The 22582-nt window shown below is 41.3% G+C and overlaps 1 protein-coding gene and 1 non-coding gene across 3 annotated transcripts in view; one reads left to right on the top strand and one right to left on the bottom strand.

Annotated features, from left to right (window-relative positions):
- FMN1 (formin 1) overlaps positions 1-22582 on the bottom strand; it is a 387832-nt gene that overhangs the window by 340604 nt on the left and 24646 nt on the right. The gene's annotated exons all lie outside the window — the stretch shown is intronic.
- On the top strand, positions 13922-14023 carry LOC139000151 (U6 spliceosomal RNA). The gene has a single exon (XR_011469540.1). It is a non-coding gene; the product is annotated as a U6 spliceosomal RNA (small nuclear RNA).

Genomic DNA, 22582 nt, shown 5'->3' on the forward strand with positions numbered 1-22582 from the left:
AGACCTAGATAAATTTTCTTACTGGAGTTCATCAAGACTAGAAGCCTAATTTTCTACTCTTCTTTGCATCTGGCTGGGAAAACCCTCTAGCAATTTTAAAGTATCCTTGGCTCACGTTATTTCTTCCTTCACCCAATGACAAAACTTGGAAAAATTTAGATTTGCATTCAAACTCCCATGATTAAATTATTCCTGTTCACTATTTGGTCCTCCATTCCAAACTCTCCCAGCAAAATTGAAAGATCTAATTTTGAGACTATTCCAGTAGTCATAGGGGAGTTTCTGGATGATTAATATAGAAAAAAATGTTTTTAACTATTGAATGTTGGCAAAGAACTTACTCCCCTCTACCAGCGCCCACCAGCATTCCACAAGTGATAAAAGCAGGACTGGAGAGGAATTCATATTAAAGCCCAAAGCTGCAAAGACAAGTGATACCAAATATGAATTTTTTTCCCTCATGAAAAATATAGAATAGTGAGAAAAGTATAGGCTTTGGATTCAGAAAAGTCACCATCCATATATTTGGGCAAGTTCTTCATCTATAAAATGAAGATAATAGAACCCCCCACCCCCAAGAGTTTTGTGAGGATTAAACAAGATGAAATAAAGTACTTTATATAGCACTCAAAAAATTGTTGTTAAGCCCTAGCCAGTTTGGCTCAGTGGATAGTGTTAGGTCTGATCAAATAATTGAATCGATACCCCATACCTGGGAACTGACCTTTAGGCCATTTCACTATGGACATTTCCTTTTGCTGAGACCACACTTTACTTGCTGAGACCACATTCCATTATCTCTCCCCTCTGGACCTGCACAGAGAATTCTCCGCCCAGGAAAAGCCCGCCAAAAGTCCTTTAAAAACCGCTGACTCCCGTCGCTGGGTGCTGGAGCCATCTGAGGCTCAGCCACCTGGTGTGTGGATGATCGAATAAATTGGTAATCCCTCACCATTCTGGCCTCATGCATTCCTCCTTTGGCAACCTAACAGATAGAGTGTTGGCCTGAGGACTGAAGGGTCCTGTCCAGTCAAGGGCACATGCCCAGTTTGTGGGCTTGATCCCCAGTAGAGGGAGTGCAGGAGGCAGTCAATCAATGATTCTCATCATTGATGTTTCTATCTCTATCTCTCTCCCTCTCCCTTCCTCTCTGAAATTAATAAAAAATTTAAAAAATATATTTAAAACATTGTTGCTAATACTTCTATTACCATTAATACTACTAATATTACTTTTAGTACCACAACCAATGAAGTATGACACTAAGGTCAATGGCACACCTTTAAGATGAGCTAATGGATGATTCTGAAAGGATTTAGAAATATTCTATTTAAAACTAAAGTTAGGCTCCTATCCAGGCATATCACTTATATGTCAAGAGGGAGGAGAAAGTATAGTGTAAGGAAAAATTAAAAGATCTAATTTTGAGACTGTTCCAGTAATCATAGGGGAGTTTCTGGATGATTAATATAGAAAAAATGTTTTTAACTATTGAATGTTGGCAAGGAACCTACTTCCCTCTACCAGCGCCCACCAGCACTCAGCACCCACTCCACAAGTAAGACAAAGAAAACAAATCCATTGCCACTGCTGGAAGCTATACGCCCTCAGATCTGGCAATAACAACAAAAGCATTTGTAATTTCCTGCCATAAAGAAGACAATGCAGAAATCCTGCATCTAAGTAAGAGTAATTTAAAGTCTGGAGGTTATAAAAAACTGTAACTGCATTTCGATTACTGGCATGCTGGGAAATACAGGGGTTGTCTGTGAGATTAACAAGATGCATTCATTTCTTGGAGTATTCTTACTGAACTAGGATATGCTACTAAACATCTTTCCCCCCAAATACATTATTTAACCTTAACAATTACTGTTGGAAAATCTCAATATGAATTGAGTTTATTATTTGTTCCTTGCACCTCAATAAATTTGAGTTCGCTTCTGAGATCAAACTTTATAGATATATAAAATAACAAATTAAAGTTAATAAATTAATAAATGATTCCAATAAGTAAACATTAACTTCTGAAATGGGTTTCACCTACATCTATTAGAGATAATCATACTGCAAACAGCATTTTTGTATCATTTTGATGAGCTAGAAAGTGCTCACTTAATGTCCTTATAGGAAGAACCACTAAAGCAAATAATGATCATAAAACATATTCAGGGTCATATAGCAAATTAGTGTTTGAACTAGGAATAAAATTCTGATTTGCATTCAAATGCCTATTATTCATCTAGTCTAGGTTATTGGTGATGGGATGGTAGTAGGGAAGGGAAAAAATATTCCCCTCCCCTTCATGATCCTAGAAAGAAAATCTTTGTTTTCTCAAATCAAAATAAACATGTTACAAATTTAAACAGACTTTTTCTAAAACTTTCTGACTGTCACAAGATAAAATCACATGAATTCTGAACAAATGTGTATCTCTTTAAGAAATGCTTTTAGATCACAGAACACAGCTTGCAAACTTAAAATTATTTGATTCACTGCCTAATATTCTCCATACAAAACGTTAGTTTTTTCTATTGTAATTATTAGTTCCTACTAAGCAATTATAACTTAAGGAATTTTCTCATTAGTTTTATTAATAACTTTCCTCATAGTTTACTTTCTACTCTATTTGGAACCCTTTATGATCCCCTGTCCAAATACAGAGATTCTCAAGGGCATACTAAGAAGTCTGCCTAAAAGATTAGAGAAACCAGAGAAACAGAGATTATGGCTTCCAATAAGTACCAGCAAATAGGGAGAAATAGGAGAATAAAAAATTGTCAATGTCTCTCTTAAGGCAAAAATTAATTTATTTTACATAACTTATTTTTCCTAGGTAATTTCTCTAATTTGAATATAAAGTTAGATAGTATCTACCTCTCTACCACAAAACTGTGTTTAATAGGAATGAGGGACTGGTCTTGTAGGAAAGAAGAAAATCTCTCCCTCTTACGTTTTAATAATGTCCATATTAGATATTAAAAGCAAAGAGCATATTTAAACAATGTCCATGTTAAAGATTAGATGCAAAGTGTTTTCATATACTTTGTCTAAATAATATGGATTAAACATTTCTTGATATTGATACAGCTTTTTTATGACATCAACCTATCTTTCAAGAACTGTATGAAATCTTCATATAAATACAACTAATTGAATCCACACTCCAAAGTGTTGAGAGTAACACTCCAAAGTCTTTATGATGAAAATCTCTCTAAATGAAGATTATTCCTAGGCCTTCCTTTACAAATAAATCAACACACAAATCCTTAGCTTTGTTCAATATAACTGAATGAGTATATTAATACTCAGCTAGTATGATTTTTAAAACTTGAGATCAGCAGTCCTGCAGGTTACAACTGGAGGACACCTGAACCTACTTGTCGTGTGCCAAACAATGACCTTCACCAAGAACTCTTCTTTCACAGTTCAGCCCATAAACTCTAGCAAATTAAAAGCATTTATGAAGTAAAGAGGAATTTCAACTCTGATAATCTGAAGAGATTTACCTCGACTTTAATAAGAAACCTTGCTTTCCCCACCTGCAGTCAAGAGCACAGGCTTCTGCTTACCTTCCTCTGGGGCCACTGGCCTCCTGTGTCGGCACTTCCAAATCTTGGGAACTGAAATTGACTGACCATGTCTTGGGTTATAGTAGCAGCACGCACCCATGGTGCCAAAGGGTGGGGAGCCTGCGGCAAACATGATGGCTTCTCAGGACAGCTTGAGAAGAAGGAACGTGTGGAGGATGCCCTTCCCTGGCTCCATCGAAGGAGCAACTGGTACAGTGCCACCTGGGAAGAGACTCTGCCAAGCAGTAATGAGTCAACCTTCCGTATGCACAGTGGGCCAGACAGGTTTCACCACTTTACAGTCATATTAATGACAAAACCAAACTATTCTTCAAGAGCTTCTTTTTATTTTCTTCCTCTTTCAGGGGAAAGGAGGTGATCACTTTTCAAAAGATGTTTTCAATTAAACACAGGAACCTAATTTTTTTTTACCTTTTTACCTATGATTTTTGAAAAATTATCCCTGAAAACTAAGTCATATATGAACTGTCCCTTATTCTACTCTAAAAACAAATGATTCTACTATATCTGTCTTCAAAATGTGTTAGGGACTTCATCTTCAGATTTCGAAAGCCAATCAACCTCCTTCCCTACCTCCATAAAGTGACCTGCAACACTACATGTAGCCTTGGATGTAGATCTGAACTATGAAAAATCACTGTATAATTATCTTAATGAGACTTTGTGTTTATATCGAGCCTTTTATCTAAAGAGCTCAAAGACTTTGGCTAATGTGATCTTATTAAACTTCATAACACCCCACTCAGGAATGCAATAATAAGGAATATTACTATCAATTTGATCAGGTGGGGGAAACTGAGAAGTTAGTGATTACATGACTCAATTGGAGATCACAATGCTGGCTGAAGGCAGTGTGATTCAGGCTCTTTTCAAGGACATACCCAATTGACCAGAGGAGGGCTTCATGTTGAAATGAGAATTAGCTTTCACTTCTTTTGCTCTATGGTTTAAAAAAAACAAAAACATAAAAATAAGGAAAATAGAAATTATTTTGTTTGCAAATTCTGGCACACATGCTGAAGACAGCAGATGTGCTAACTTCAGTCACTTTATTGTCCTCTTTACCCTTTCCTTTCCCAAGGCCATCACCATCTTCCAAATAGGATGGTTAGCCAATGAACTTTTTTCATGCACAGGAAGAAAGAAGTTTTCAACATTGGCCATCCTGTGCATGTTCACTGTGAGATATTCAAACACTGGAATTATACAGTATTTTAGGCGGACTTCTTAGTATGCCCTTGAGAATCTCTGTATTTGGACAGGGAATCTTCAACAGTTCCAATAGAGTAGATAATAAACTATGAGGAAATTTATTAATAAAACTAATAAGAAAATTCCTTAAATTATAATTTCTTAGTAGGAACTAGTAATTAAAATCTCATATTGTCACTCCCAGAGATCACCACTGTCATATGTGGGGATGTATGAATACACACATGCAGTGAAGCCAGACATTCCGTTCTACATAATGTTTTGGTTGTCTTCGTTTTCCTATATTCCTTGGTCATCAGTTTTTGTCAGCTCATATATCATTACACCATTCTTTTAAGTGACTACATATCCCTTTTTTTTGTAATCCTCATCTGAGGGTATTTTTCCCATTGATTTTTAGAGAGAGTGAAAAAGAGGGAGGGAGGGGAAGAAAAGGGAGAGGAGAGAAAGAGAGAGAAACATCGATGTGAGAGAGACACATCAATTGATTGCCTCCCCCACACACCCCAACCAGGGCTGGGGATCGAACCTGCAATCCAGGTATGTGCCCTTGAATCAAACTCAGGACCCTATAGTTGGCACAGGTCAATACTCTAGCCACTTAGCAACACCAGTCAAGGCTATATATCCATTTTTATGTATATATGTACAAGAATATACTAAAATTTATTTTCTCTAACCCGTTTTTACTGGACATTCGGGTATTCCCTTTCTTTTCCCATCTTATACAATCCTATATAATAGAGAGGGGATATGCAAATTGACTGTCACTCCACCACAAAGATGGGGGTGCCCACAGCAGAGGTGGGGGGAGGGGGATTCCATAACACAAGATGGCTGCACCCACAGCAGAGGCCAAGTTCCAGTAACGAGCCTTAACAAGCAATCAGCAGGGACCTGAGGCTACGCTCCCCATCCCTTTGGGGCTTGACAGGGGACCTCAGGCCACGCCCCCTTCCCTGGTGCCAGGCTGAGGGACCTCATGCCATGCCCCCTGCCTTGGCCCCAGGCCAGGGGAACCTCAGGCCATGTCCCCCTCCTGGCAGGACTTGATGGGGGATCTCAGGCACCGGGCCAGGGGACCTGAGGCTGCACCCCCTGCACAGTGGGGCTTGACAAGGGTGGGACTGGCTGGGTCTGGATCTAGCCCAATGGGGGGGGAGGCCAGGTCTGGGTCTCATGCGATTTTGAGGTGCACATGGGTGGGCGGGGACTTGACTCTGGGTCCCATGGTGTGCCCCAGACTCTAACAGGAAGAAGATTTTCATATACATTTTACTAATTTTCTTTCATCTCTGACACTTCTATTGCAGAGAAAGGGCAAATAGCAACAATAAAATATTTCCTCTAATTAATCCCCTTTTAATGTGCATGGATTTCATGCACCGAGCCACTAGTGCAGTAAATATCCTTGTATGCTAACATTATGTGTTTTAAAAAATATTTCTTTGGATCTACTTTCCATTTTTTACATGATTCAGACCTCTTGTTTGTGAAAATATACCTGTTGCTCTATACACTGAGATGCTGATGGTATTGTGACTCTGTAGCCTCTGATGAAAACTGATTTCCTCTTTCTTTCCATCTCTGCTTGGTTTTGTTTATTTGATTGATTGATTTGTGTGTGTGTGTGTGTGTGTGTGTGTGTGTGTGTGTGATTTTTTATTTTATTGTTGATAATATTACAGATGTCTCCTATTTCCCCCTTCCTCCCCCTTTGCCCACCCCCTACCCACCCCCCAGGTTGTTTTGTGTGTGTGTGTGTGTGTGTGTGTGTGTGTTTTAATGTGTTTTATTAGAGAGAGAAGAAGGGAGAGGGATATATAGAAACATCAATTGGCTGTCTCCTGCATACCTCCCACTGGGGATCTAGCCCACAACCCGGGCATGTGTCCTAACAGAAAATCAAACTGGTGACCTCTTGGTTCATGGGTTGATGCTCAACCACTGAGCCACACTAGTCAGGCGGCAGAGGTTTTGGCTTTATCTGCAGAACACTACTTTGCTTTATCTATATGACCCAAAAAACGTGAACTGGAGAACATTCCACATGAGATAGCTGGGAGGACAGCTAGTGATACTGTAAGAAAACAATACTTACAATCACCCATATAGGACTCACAGCCCACTTTCTCCAAGACCTAGTCCAACAAAAAAAAATTAACTCGTGGACTTCTACCAAGACAGAGTGGTGGGTCCTATGTTTTGTTTTGTGTGTGTGTGTGTGGGGGGGGAGTATTTTACAAATAAGACTTAGATCATATGCCTACATTTGAGTTTGAGCACCATAATAACTGATTATATTGTGCCTCTGCCCCCTCAGACCAAATGGGAGATTCAGTGTCACATTCAATCCAATGCCGATGCCCTTTACAATCTTGTGGATTGTCTACAAATTGAAAGCCCAAAGGAGTGTTCTACTCCCTTATTTACAGTGGTATTAGCGCCAGTATCACAATTACTTCCACATGGATATCCTGTGTCTATTATCTTCCTTCCAAATAATGCACACAGTTCACATTTTACTTTGTATTTTAAAAACTAAAGGAGAAGAAAGTAATAGACTTAGAGCCACAACATGAAAAATCTAGAACTTACGGCGGTCACCATCATTGTTTTTCTTATTAACTAATTCATTTATTCACTTACTAAATATGTATTGCAAGTAAACAATGTGAATAAGACACAGTCCATGCTTTCAAGGAGCTGACAGACCATTCAGAGCCACGGACAAAGAAAACAGGCAAATAAAAACAATACTCCTGAAGTGCAGGGAAGAGTTCCTGGAAACTGTTACAATTAACAAATAGAGAAACAACAACAAAAACCACACACCTTGCTAACACAATGAAGTGCAGTGTTCTTGGAAATGTGAAGCCTAAAAGATTTTTAATACACTTAGCTCCCCTCACCAAGAAAGTGAAGAAGTTGAGAAGCCTTATTTATTTATTTTTAAAAATGTATTTTATTGATTTTTTTACAGAGAGGAAGGGAGAGAGATAGAGAGTTAGAAACATCAATGAGAGAGAAACATCGACCAGCTGCCTCCTGCACACTCCCTACTGGGGATGTGCCCACAACCAAGGTAAATGCCCTTGACCGGAATCGAACCTGGGACCAATCGAACCTGGGACCTTTCGGTCCACAGGCCGATGCTCTATCCACTGAGCCAAACTGGTTAGGGTGAGAAGCCCTATTTATTCTTGACATAGTCCAATTCTATTTGTTTCTACCCCTTCTTAAAATATTGCCGTGTTCTCTAAGCTCAAGTAGCCAAGTAACTGCACTCTTCAAAAAGAAAGAAATTTTTTTAAACCATTTAGTAACACTTTCCTCCAAAAAAGTACATACTATAGTGGGAAGGAAAGGTAATTCAAAATAGGTTTTATAAAATTAATATTGATTTTAGACTATGCACATTAGGCCCACCCAGTCTTTTTTTTTTTTTTTTTTTAATATATTTTACTGATTTTTTACAGAGAGGAAGGGAGAGGGATAGAGAGTTAGAAACATCGATCAGCTTCCTCCTGCATGCCCCCCACTGGGGATGTGCCCGCAACCAAGGTACAAGCCCTTGACCGAATTGAACCTGGGCCCTTCAGTCTACAGGCCGACGCTCTATCCACTGAGCCATACCGGCTAGGGCCCACCCACTCTTTAAATGCTCTCCATAGTAAGTTTCATGCCTGCCTGCTAGGTGTCCTGAGAGTATAAAACATAGTAGGATAAACAACAGGCCATTATCCTATCATCACCTTCTAAATAGTTCCACTCAATAATCCAGCAATGTTTGAATCTAATGGCCACTGACAACACAAACAATATGTGAAAGAGAAACCTTGTGTCTATGTCAAATCCATGAATGTTGAATTGACCCATGTTGGCCTGTCCTACTTGAAGTATGCTCCTCCAAAGAGCTGAGAATAAGGGTCTTTGTTCTAATTGCTGTGTGCACTCAGGTTAGGAAAGTTAACTTTTCCAAGCCTAGTTTTTATCATCTAGAAATGGAGGCAATATATAACCTTTCTCAAACACTCTAGAAGGGCTTACAGATAATACACAGAAAGCATCTGACACGCAGTCAGCTATAAGTAATTATTAGCTATCATCTGGGAAAGTAAGTTTTTTGAACCCAGTCTTGAGGACTAGTTCTAAATGAAAAGTTATACTATTCCTGGGTTGTAAATGCCAAGACGGTAGACAATACCTGTAAATAATTATTTAAAGGAAGTATCTATGGAAGATTACAAATTAGTAATGTTTGGTGTTTAAACAATTGCTCTTGAATTTGGATATCTAAATTATATTTAAAAAAAAATAAGAATAGGGTTCATTAAATGACCAACTTTGTATGGTGGAATTTTCCTAAAAGCTCCCACAGTTTTAGTAACTAGGGTGTTCTTCTCTTCATGTGAGTTTATCAAGGAAGTGTTTCATTAATATTAAATATCTAACTTTTTAACTTCCTAAGTAGGATTGATTGCTTATTTACATCCCATTTAAAAATGCCAAATTTCTTTCTAAAAACTATCTCTTGCATAATCCATGATTAAAAGCTCTTCTTTACAATATATATAAAGATCTATATATGAGATAATAATAATAATAACACCAACCTTACAGTGAAGTTTTGAGAACCAGATAACACAGATGAAAGGGCATTGCAAATGATAAAGCACCGTCTAAATGTCCCCCTTTGGCAGTTGCGACTGCCACAGCTGCTGACTAAAAGGAGTTTATCCTTGGAGTGTTCACCCTCATTAGAAACACAGTTGTGATCAAGCACCATGTGATGAGATACAGAGAGTTCTCCTAGATTGAGAGGAGGAAGAGATGAGTGGAGTGACAGAAGTAACACCATGAAGGAGGCAGGATGGGGGGAGGGGAGTGGCCTCAGATGGGCAAGAGATGGATGAGAGGAAGGAGAGGGGCACTGTGGGAAAATGGTCCAACAAAGCAGCATGGAGTGTTCACAAATAATATGGAGCATTGAGATACAGAGTCTGTGCAGGGAAGCAAAGTGTGAGATAAAGCCAGAAAGGAAGGTGAGTACAGGTGGTGAAGAGCCAATGCCCACAACATCCAATATTTTTTCAAGTAGGTCAACTCTACATCTATTCTTACTATCCACTGAGTACTTATATTACTTACCAGAGGCCAGGTGCATGAATTTGTGCACGGGTGGAGTCCCTCTGCCGAATAGGGAGGGACGGGGAGAGGTTGGCTGGCCAGCCCCGCCCCCCATCAGGGCAATTGGGAGAGCTGGCCAGCCGGGGGTAGGGGCCATGGGAGGTTGGCCGGCCGCAGGAGGTTGGCTGTGGGAGCGCACTAACTACCAGGGGTCAGCTCCTGCATTGAGCATCTGCTCCCTGGTGGTCAGTGCGCATCATAGCAGTCATTCCGGTCATTTTGGTCATTCAGTCATTAAGGTCGCTTAGGCTTTTATATAGAGAGATATTCAAGTTTATCATTTATCAGCCTTCAAATATCATTTTAAAAGTCCCACAGGTGAAGGATGTAGCAGAGAGTTCTTGCACTTCTCCTCATTCTTCAGTAAGTGAGAGATAAAGGGAAGTGGCAGGAAATGGGCTGAAAAGGGAGAGCTGCACATCCTGGCAGCATTCCCAGGATGGAGGCAGCTCCACAGATGTAAAGAGAAAGCAGTAAAGCAGCAGTGTAGGCTGCAGGCAGGTTGGAGCAGAAACCAGGGGAAGGAAGGAAGACAAATGACTTGTAACTACCAATTTGCAGGGCCATGAAACCTGAACTCTTCTGGATCCGCCTTCCTGGTGAGTCCTCTGGCTCCAAAACCCTGGACAGGAAAACTGATACCCATAAAAAAACTGGCTGAGTAACTACAAAGTGTGATAAATGCTTCATCTTGATTAAAGGCAGTGGTTTTTCTGACAAAGAAAAATCGTGGCTGGTTGACTCCGCAGAGAGGTTATAATGCATGGTTACACGTGGGAGTTTGAGAGAACTGCATAATGCATGTTGCAAACAGACATGTTGACCATTAGGAGCTGGGAGGAGAGAGGCAAAGGAGACAGAGTCCCAGCCACAGTGAGCAAGGAGGAGATGTCACATCTTACATTTCCTCCAACAGAGGGGAGGTCAGGCTGGCCTTGTTTTTCTTTGGGACTGTGGTCTCCAAGTGAATCAATAGTCGGCTGAATCATCGTAACTCAACCACAGATATCCACTGATTTTCAGTAATACCATGGTTAATGCTCCTCTAGTTTCAACCTGGACCCTAAGACCTTTTAACCAACTCTATTCTGTCCTTACATGGACCCGTCACTTAACCCCAGTCTCGGGGGATAGACAAGAATAACCAAAACGTTGAGTCAATAAGTGAATTACGATCTAACTATGAACAAAACAATCCCTATTACTTACTAAACAAAATCCAAGTGTAGCTGTCTTTGTTAAATTGAAGATATATATTTTAAACACTGGTATACCTTTTAAAATAGAAGTCAAATCTGTATGTGTACTAAAGCTACTCAACCAGGATAAAAGTTGAAATAAATATGTTTTCAAATCAAACTCAGCTCCATCCCAACCAAAGCTCTCTTGTTCAAGTGTCTCTCTGGGGCTGTGGAGCTCCCTTCTCGGGTATAGGCTGTGCTGTGCCCAGATGATTTCAGGCAGGTTTTATTGTAGTGATACTTAGGAGGACACCAATGCCACATCCACTCGCAGTGCCTGTGGAGAAGTAGGTGCAGCAAATCCAAGATCCTATCCCTAAGTCTCCCTGAAGGGTAATAGGATGAGACGGTGGCTATACCTCTGAGTGATGTCATGTCTCTGTTCATGCTAAAGGAAGATTTGAATGGAGAAGTGGGAGAGGCAGCAACAAGATAAGGGAGAGATGCCTGGCCAGTGTGGTTCACTAGTTGAGCGTCAACCTATGAACCAGGAGATCATGGTTCAATTCCCAGTCAGGGCACAGGCCTAGGTTGCAGGCCTGATCCCCAGGAGGGGGCATGCAGGAGGCATCAATGATTCTCTCTCATCATTGATGTTTCTATCTCTCTGCTTCTCTCCCTTCCTCTTTGAAATTAATAAAAATATATTTTAAAAAGTAAAAGAATAAAAAAGAGAAGAGAGAGGGAGAGAGGGGAAAGGAGGAGAGAGATTGAGTATATAAATGAATGAGAGACAGAAAAGCTGATCAAGGCAGATGCCCAGACACAGAGATGCAAGAGGTATGCAGGCTGCAGGCTTGTTGAAACAGAAACTGGGAATGAGGCCAGAGGAAGGAAGAGGAGAGCACGGTGGTGGGAGCAAGAGAGATGCCTAACAGAAGTAGGATGGAGAAGCAGAGAAAACAATGTGCCCTGGAAAAAAAGAATAGAAAGCAGATTTGTGGGTCACCGAAGGCCGTAATTTCTAACAACCTCAGAAAAAGGCAAGGAACAGCTGATCACTTGAAAATGTGGTCATGACTGTTCCTTAGACAAGACCAGAAATGAGGGCTCTAATTCTGGGCTTTGGATTCCTGAAGGATCTTGAAGATTCAACACCACTCTCTGTGCTCCCATAGCCTTCATTTGTTCACCAGTGAATGCTCTCTCCATGTCCTGAAAGGAGAACTTATATTCCTATGATGTTTCCAGGCCCATTTATGAAATACCTCACAGAAGTCACCACTGTCATTACACTGAGACATCAAGATAGTTTATGTAAAGACATATTTTAAAGCCGAGGTAACATAACTCTCAGGGAAAACAGCAATCAGGCAACCCCACAATGTGATTAGCTATCAGAATTTGGGGGCAAGAATTGAAAAAACTCAGTGAAGTCTCAAAACTTTAGGTTGTAAATAAGTGCTTTATATACAAATACTTTAATATATCAAACCTTAAATTTTCAAATGAAAAAAGGTTGGTAAACCACCAATCTTAACTGAGCTGAAATAAACCTGAGGCTGGGGTGGAAGTCTGTATAAATAATATTAAGATTATTTTTAAAAATGTTTAAAACTCGGTAACTTTTAGAGCTTTTTCAGTACTTGAGCCCTCCCTCATTACTAACTTTTTAAAAAAATATATTTTTATTGATTTTAGAGAGGAAGGGAGAGGGAGAGATAGAAACATCAATGATGAGAGAGAATCATCAATCAGCTACCTCCTGCATGCCTCACATTGGGGATCGAGCCCACTACCCTGACAGGGAATCAAACCGTGACCTCCTGGTTCATAGGTCGACGCTCAACCACTGAGCCACTCCAGCCGGGCCCTTATCACTAACCTGAAATACTTATTACTAACATACCTTCCCATTGGCAGGTTAAACTGGCATTTTCTGATGTCTACTTCATAGCACACATTATGGGAGACACCCACATGATCTCACCTAATCTCACTACCGGTGTTATTATCCCAATTGTACAGAAGAGGAGACTGACGCTGGGGGTGGTTAAGATCACATGACTGGGAACTGGCAGAGCCAGGATACAGACTGAGAGCTCAGAGTCAAAGTCTGGTGCATCTTGTAAGATACCAGACTGCCTCCATCATTCATACCTGTGGCCAGAAAGGAGTTGGCTATCATCCAGAAAGTAGGATGCTGGAATGTAAATATTATCTTGTTCATCTACAAGCATGTCAAATATTTCACAATAAAAATATATACAAAGTAATGTAATAGACTAGACTATGTTACCCCCAAATCTGTATGTTTCTCTAACTCTTAGGACTTCAGAATGTGACTTTATTAATAGAGATAGGGCTTTTAAATAGGTGATTAGGTACTCAGCTCAGCAGCACATCTATATATATAAAAGCCTAAGTGATCATCCGACTGTCTGACCATTCAACTGGTAGTTATGACATGCAATGATCACCAGAGGGCAGATGCTCTGACAGGTAGCTATGATGTGCACTGACTACCAGGGGGCAGATGCTTAATGCAGGAGCTGTGGTGACTTGGCAGCTGCAGTTCTTAGGTGACGCATTCAGAACCAGAGAGGAGGGAGCCCGATTCCAGGGTGCATCACCCGAGAACCACCCTCTTACAATCTGGGACCCCTTGGGGGATGTCAGAGAGCCAGTTTCAGCCTGATCCCAACAGGCCAGGCTGAGGGACCCCACCAGTGCACAAATCCATGCACCAGGCCTCTAGTATACTATAAAATTGGAACTGTACAGAGAAGATTAGCATGGCCCCTATGCAAAGGTAACACACAAATTCACGAAGTGTCCCATAGTTTTTGAAATAAATAAATAAATAAATAAGCAAGCTGGTGTGGCTCAGTTGGTTGGAGCATCATCTCCATATACCACAAGGTTGTGTCCAATTCCAGGTCAACCAATTGACCAATTTCTCTCATACACCGATGTTTGTTTGTTTGTTTGTTTCTTCCTTTCTCTCTCTCTCTCTGTCTCTCTGTCTCTCTGTCTCTCTGTCTCTCTCTCTCTCCCTCCCTCCCTCCCTTCCTCCTTCCCTCCCTTCCTTACTCTCTCTCAAAAAAAATATTAATAGTTAGAAAATGGACTGACAGCTTTCAGAGGAGAGGGGGGTTGGGGAGCTGGGTGAAAAAGGCCATCAGGATATTAATAAGGGTGGCAGATAGAGCAATGGAAAAGTGGGAAAACTGAAGTTAACATTTACTAGGTAAATGCCCTCCAGGGGTAATCCAGCCTCAAGTGACAGAAACACCTCTCCCAGCCACTAAATATTATTTAAGTAGACGTGAGAAAAGCTCTTTCAGACCCCGGGAGAAAGCCACTGACCAGATGTAGTATGTTATCAAGATTTTCCCACATTTGCCTAGACCCTCTCTACAAAAAAGAAAACAGAGATAAGGCCACCCTAGGAAGTGCCCTGAAATGAACTATGCCACTTAAAGCAATTGTTCAGACCAGTTAGGCAAGGGACCTCAAATAATATTTTCCACAGCTGGGACAGAAGAAGGAGGTCAAGAATTTTCTTTTTCTTTTTTCATCCCCACCACTAACTCTAATACCCAAACTTGTCCCTCTTACCCTGTCTTCCTCTCCCTCTATCCTTCTTTCCTGTCTTTCCTTTTTTGGATTCTGATAGTCCAGATTATGAGCAGATGAATGTGTTCAATAAGACAGCACTTCCCTAAAACTCCTCTACAGCTTTAGCATCTTCAGTGAGGACTCTGTAAGTACTTCTCCTTCCTGCTCTTCCATGTTCTGTACAGGAGAAATGGACATTACATTTCTTTCTTGGGACTCCTGTCTTCATGCACTGTGGTCTATCACTTTAACTGAAGATGGAACAATCAGCTGGTCTTTTGCCCAGGCCTCAGCACATAGGTCTCAGGTGTGAAGAAGCTACCTGCGTGCCACTGGTGACAAGAGGAGACATTATATTTCTTCCCAATGTAACCCACACTATGTCTTTAGAAAAGGAGCCCCAGACTGGGACGGGCATGGCATTATGCATATTACTCACCACTCCTAAGAGCAGAGGGGAAAAATTGCAATAGAAACATTCAAACCTGCAGCTTTTTAGCCTGTCATTCTTCTTGGTCAGGCATTAACCTAAAAAGAATTTCTTGGACCCTGGTGATCTGTTTCCCATGATTACCTTTCATCTCCTCTGCTGATTCCAAGCAGCACAGCCCCTTGAACTCTCCACCACAGTCTCCAGCTCCTCCCATGTGCTGTCATGCCCAGACTTGCATCTCTTTCACCACACCCTCCAGGTTCCTCCACAATAATCCAACTTGGAAGAGGAGCCTGGGGGTCTGTTGGTCTGTGAGCACACACCCCCCTCTACTGGACAAACATAAAGAAACATACAGGGCTGGAGGACCACAGAATTCCCCAATAGGAAGAAACATCTAAGTCACTATCCTTACCCTGTACATGAGAAAGCAGAGGCTTACAGATGTTCCAGAAATCAACAGAATCACAAAGGGAATTGGAGGTCGAGCCCTGCATCTCTCTGCCTCCCATGTCAAGCATCACCATCATGTGGAACCATGTCCTTCTACTCACAAGAAGAGAGCACTAAGTGACTGAGTTCGTGGGAGTCTCTAGTTCTGAGATGAAAACCTCTCCAAGGTACAGCCATGTATGAAGAAGTAGAGTGTTGGTTAAAAAGCACTGGGTTGGAGTCAGAGGACCTGGTCTCTAGCTCCATGTCTAGTACCTACAACCTCTGCGAGGCTGGACAAGACCATTTGATGTTTGGGTTTCCCTGTTCTCAATTATGAAGTGAAAGAGAACAGATGATCTCTAAGGGGGCCTCTCAGAATACGAGCACAATTGTGAGTGAGTGGGCAGACGAGTGCAAACAGGATCACAACACTCAGAGGAAAGTGCATTAACTGGAAACCTGGAGACTTTGTCCTAATCCTGGCTCTGGAACCCACCAGCTGTTTGACCTTAGGAAAGTCTGTTCATCTCCAGAACTCTGTGTTAGGAATATGGATCAAGCTAGATGATCTTCTTGGTAGAAAGACTGTACCTTCTCAATCCCTAAGTTCCTACAATCATGAGTAATGATAACTCTGAGTATTAATGCTTTCTTCAAAGGATCCCAAAGCCACAGGGGCATGTTAATACACTGACCTTTCTACTTGTTTATAATATAACTAAGAGTATATAATTCAAATTATCTGCATGGAGTTCAAAAGAACACAAATATGTACACTTACTTCCAACCTGTATAATGGGCAAGGTATTAGTCTAAGGTCCTACCATCAAGGGCTTCTGTAAGCCACATTACAGAACAGCCAGGAAACCCCTGCGTTCTATGAACTAGTAAGTAGAACTAGCAAATCACCAAATTAGATCATTAGTTCCACTAATTTTAAATTAGGCTGTAGGAATTGACATAAAGTTTAAAAGAAGAGACAAAATAAAACAATGGCAATGTTATTTTCCAATGGCCTAAGGATGGCTCTGGAAGCAGAGGGGAAGGGTCACTGAATTATCAGGTCCAGCCCACCTCACCCCAAACCACTCAATTAACAGAAATCTATATGAAAAGAGTATGTTTGTCATGGAAATGCAGTGTCAAAACAGGTTCTGTAGGTGCACCACCATCCACCTGGCACCTGGCTGCTACTACCCTGGAGTCTGGATCTGCTGCAGACCAAAGGGGACACAGCAGGGGATTGGGAGGACTTCATCACTAACGATAGGACTGGCAGCCCCGAGATCAAGTGGAAGGACACTGAAAGGTTAAAGAAAACTATGACCTTGGGAGACTTGTCTAACCTCTCTGCCATTCAGCTATCTCACCTTCTCTTAAAAAAAATTAAAAATAAAAGCAAATACATCCGAGTCACAATGTTTTGCAGCTAAATTTAAGGCAGCCTATACATTTAAAATATTTTGTTTATTGAGTTTCTCCCTTCAAATTATCTCCCAATATCTCCACCCCCTTTCTGGCCCCTCAAGAAATTTTTTTTGAAAGTGTTTAAACTCAAATGATGTTCTGTTTGACCTGCACTCACTAAGACCAATAAGCACTTTAGATGTTAGATATACAACTATTTGAGGACCTTGTTCCAGAAGTTTCTCTACATATTTTTTTGCTCCAAAAGGGCAGTGTAAAGTTTTGAGAGTCTTCAGAATCTCACCCCCTATCTTAAGGCCTCACTTGTAAAGACGCATTTCTGAAAATAGAGAGAATATTGCTGTTAAATGTTGGTACAAAATGAACAAGGGTAGGAAGATCTCACTGTGAGATAAGCCAGAACACAGACTAACCCAGTTAGCAAGGAGAATGTTGGCTCTGTCAGCCAGCCTTCCCTGCTGCTGCTTCTCACTGGCATCCAGTAGGAAAGATCCCTTTCACACCTGACACAAGAATGCACTGTCCTCTGAAACATGAGAAAAGCCATCCCCTGGGGAACAGGAGGCCTCTTGGCAGGAGCGAAGCTAGAGAAACCAAAGCGTAGCTGGCAAGGCCCATGTAAGAAGTGACTTTCCATGGAATACTGTTGGAATCAGTTAGGTTGTGCAATATTCTTAAAATATATTGCTTAAAACTGGGTAGAATCATCACTGTGCATCATGTACCAATACAAAGCTTCCATAAAGCTATGGAACAGTATCCTGTTTTCTGCCTTGTTTCTCTCCATCACACATATGCCCGACTAACACAGTATAGAAATGACTGGTTTTATTTTGGTCCACAATGTGAGCTCCATGAGGACAGGAATTAGCTTATTAACTTTTTAATTTTTTGGTTTGTTTTGTCCACTACTGTGTCCACTATATCTAGAACAGTGATGAATACATGATAGGTAGTCAATAAATACGGTTGAATGAATGAATGATTTTTGAGTGCCTCGCAGAGATAAGCACACATCACCACAGTGACAGGGCTGTGTTTGCTATTACAGTTCAGAGAAGTTGGTTCCATGGCCACAGGGGACATGGCAATGTGATGAAATCAAGGACAGTGATTCGACATCATCTCTCCTCTGCTATTTACATTAGCAAGTTACCCTCTCTGAGTCTTACTTCCGTTCTCATTCAGATGGAGATGGCATTCCCTGCTTCTGGGACAGGCTGGTTAGGAATCACACAGAAAGTACATGGCATTGAAGAGGTTTAAATCTCTTGGGAGATTATGAAAAATAAGCATTTTATGCACATATACTGCGCACCCATATAGACAAGGACAGAAGCATAAGCATAAAGAGAGATGGAAGTGTTTGGGAACAATTTCAACTAGGAAAGAAAGTAAGTACCCACTTCTGTCTATGGAATAGCTTTGAAACTGCTGCATCCTAATCTTATACGATGATATTTCTGGGTAAGTGTCTAAGCAAGTGATTTCATTGATGAATAATGTTATATTTTTTTTTGCCTGAAAATGGAGCAAGGATTGTGTTAAGGGTTCCAGAGTGTTTTGGATACAAAATTTAGGAAGGTCAATATAACTCTATCAAAAGAATGTTTTTTCTCTAATTCTTAACACTTTTTTTTAAAGCATTTTATTTTCTATATTGCATGCAAGTTTCTTAAATCCTTTCTGGAACAAGGTAAGGCATAAACCAAAGGAATGATTTTTAAAAAGCAGACAGAAATATACCCACTCATCCAATGGGGGTTTCTGTGTGGATCTGATGATGATGGATGTGGAAGTTCTAGGTAAGCAACAGTGTGTCTCCACAGATGTCACTGCAGTGGGGGGTTCTTACCCACAGCTTTCTTTAGCCGACACACCCCTTGCCTCCCCGTCCCCTGTCACAGTGAGACCTTCACTACCACCACCACTCTGCAGGCAGCTGCTCTTCCACATCTGCCTCTTCTAGCTGAGAGGTAGGGACTACAGGGTAGGGGTTTTGAAAGCATCCTGGAATTGTGTCTTCTTTCTCTCTGCCTATCTTAAGTGAGAAGGGTAGCTACAGATTCCTTAGAACAGTGGTTCTCAACCTTCCTAATGCCATGACCCTTTAATACAGTTCCTCATGTTGTGGTGACCCACAACCATAAAATCATTTTCATTGCTACTTCATAATTGTAATTTTGCTACTGTTATGAATCGTAATGTAAATATCTGATATGCAGGATGTATTTTCATTGTTACAAATTGAACATAATTAAAGCATAGTGATTAATCACAAAAACAATATGTAATTATATGTGTTTTCAGATGGTCTTAGGCGACCCCTGTGAAAGGGTCATTCGACCCCCATAGGGGTCTCGGCCCAAAGGTTGAGAACTGCTGCCTTAGAAGAAAAAAAAAAAGGCCTACCTGATTGTGAACCCATGTAATCCCCAAAAAGTCAGCATGACACAACTGGTCAGTAAAGGCTGTTTAATGATGTTACCAAGGAATTGTCCTTCCCAGGGAAAGATTTTGAGTCTTGTTCATAGTCCACTCAAGAAATTAAATTTTCCTACCAAAAGTGAACAATATATTGCCTTCCAACAAGCTATGTGAAAGTCTCGCACATTTCTTTATACTGGGCATGGCTTTTCTATGTGATATTAGGCCTTAGGGAAACGAGGGGAGCCCCAGGTACTGCAACCTCTTCCAGTAGCCTCCACTGTGTGGCCCTCTCAACGCACTGCCCTGCTGCTCTGGTTCCAGGCTTTCTCTCCAGTCCCTGTCACCTTGGAAGAAGCACAGTGATGAGGCAGAGAGATGAGGGACAACAGTGGTAGTCAGTCAAACCTGAGTTGAACTCTAAGTCTGCCCCTTACTAGCCAGACAACTTACCTCATTCTCTGACTTTCTGTTCTTTACCTGTAAAATGGGATAGTAGCTATTGTATAGATTGTGGTTTGAACTAAATATAATATTTATCAAGTGTCCAATTCAGTGCCTGCTACATAAGTGTTCAATAAACAGCGGTTGCTATTATATTTTGGCCAATGTCCATAGGCATACCCTGTCTGTGAGGGCACAGGCAGGGTCAAAGTCAATGCAGGAAAATGAAAGGGATGAAGGAACATGAGAAGAGAAAATAAGCAAATGCCTTCACTGGAAAAGGCCTCCAGGAATTGTCTGTCAGCGGGAACACGATCACTGATTGCCTGCACTTGTGGGAATTACATTTCTATCAGGTAATCTAAAGAGGCGCAGGGAGAGGATGTATCACCATCTCCTGCCAACGGATCCTGCAGCTGTTGTTCCTCATCCCCGAGAGCTTCCTCCTGTTTCATTTTCCCTTCCTCTTGCCAATGCGATGTGTAGCCTCAGCACTCACCTGTTCCTATATTCCCATCATCTCCTCCTTTGTTGTCCCTCCCCAAGACCAGCTGGATGTGTCCCCCAGAAACTCCCCCAGAGAGATGCTGCCCTCCTCTTGTCTAACCCTTTAACATGGACACACAGAGGCCTGAATTAACTAAGCAATTCTGCATTTTCATGGTTTACTAGATAACCTGACTCCACCTAGCAGTGAGGACACCGTTGCTGTCTGTCCAACGAGGCACACAGCTTTGATTATTCTAGTCAACAGGGTGGTTGAAGTATGACAGCTATGAATTAGGGCTCCTGAACCCACTCAGAGTTACATCCTGCATGAGGAGGTGAGGACCATGGCAGTGGTAAAGGCAAAAGAAAGGGCTCAAGGCAAATGACAGGAGCAGCAGGTACCAAACTTTGCTCTGGGCCCTCGCCATCTCCGTCCAACCTGAAGGCCCCTCATATTTCAAATCCCTGGAGATCTTCTTCATGAAATTTCATACCCTGTCTACTCTGTCACAGGGTGATGTGCCTGGGCTTCAGTCATCCCAGAAAGTGTTGCTATCCTCTAAGATGGGAAATGGATTAAAGAGAAAGAGGGGGGTGGGAGGAAGAAGGGAAGGAAAAAGAAGGGAAGGGGGGGGGGAGGGAGAGAAGGGAGGGGAGAGGGAGGGAGCATGCTCACCCACAGATCCAACACCAGACCTGGGGAATGCTGCTGAGAAGCCTGACCACACACCTGACTGCTCAGTGATCAAGAAGAGCAGCCAGAAAGAACCTTCACAACAGATCACACACTGAACCTCCTTATTTCATGAATAAGAATGATGCGGTTCCTGGGAAACAGACTTACCAAGACCATCTAGACAAGTGGTTAATGGCAAAGCCTAGACTTACCTCAGTCTTCCGTAGGCAAACTTGAAGTTTTATAAAATTTAAAATCAAGTTTTGTTTGTTTGTTTGTTTTCTCTTAAGATCCTGCTTTTGTATGTATGTGTATGTGTGTGTTGTAAGGTTTCCAAAAATTGCCTAATGAACATTTCCAAATATACATAAAAATAGAAAGAACTTATAATGTAGCCATAGAAAAGTCTTACTCAACAAAACAATTATCAAGATTTAGCCACAGCTGCTTCATCAATTTTTTTAATCCTCACCTGAAGATATATTTTCCATTGATTTTCAAACAGAGTGGAAGGGAAGGAGGAGGTGAGAAGAGAGAAACATCAATGTGAGAGAGACACATCAATTGGTTGCCTCCTGACCAGGGCCAGAGATCGAACCCACAACTGAGGTATGTGCCCTTGACCAGGAATTGAACTGGCAACCATTCGGTCTGAGGGCCACTCTCCATCCACTGAGTCAAACCGGCCGGGGTGTTCCATCAAATTTTTACCTTCATTTTAAATACTGTAAAGCCATTCCTAGACCTTATCATTTCACTCCACATACTCTTGAAAAATATGGATATTTTCTTGCCCAGCCAGCGTGGCTCAGTGGTTGAGCATCAACCTATGAACCAGGTTCCATCCCCATCAGGGCACATGCCCGGCTTGTGGGCTCAATCCCCACTGGGGGGGCATGCAGGAGACAGCTGATTAATGATTCTCTCCTCATTGATGTTTCTATCTCTCTCTCCCTCTCCCTTTCTCTCTGAAATCAATAAAATCTATTTTTAAAAATATGGATATTTTCTTCTATCAGTGATTCTCATATTGTTGTTCCCCTTCCTCCCAAGAGTTTCATGTTCAGTAGGTTTGGGGTGGGGCTGAGAATTTTCATTTCTCACATGTTCCCAGGTGATGCTAGTGATACAGTCAGAGGCCACACATTGAGAAGCACTGTCTTACATACTCACAATGCCATTATCATATCTAACAGACTTAACAGTAATTTCTTGGTGTTACCAAATATCTAGTCTGTATTCAATTTTCCTGACTGTCCCAAAAATGTTGGTTACAGTGGGCTTCTTTCAATTATATTTTAAAGTCCACACCTTACATTTGCTTGCTATATCCTTACGTTTCTTTTACCTGGTATATGTTTACCAGACTAATCAGTCTCCCCTCCCTCCCAACCCGTCTCTTTTGTTTACTGCCTTATAATCGTCAAAGTTGCTAAGAGACTAGATCTTAATT

This window comes from Myotis yumanensis, unplaced genomic scaffold (genome assembly GCF_028538775.1).
Source record: "Myotis yumanensis isolate MYYU_CA2020_CCGP unplaced genomic scaffold, mMyoYum1.0.hap1 SCAF_1, whole genome shotgun sequence".
Classification (NCBI taxonomy): Eukaryota; Metazoa; Chordata; class Mammalia; order Chiroptera; family Vespertilionidae; genus Myotis; species Myotis yumanensis.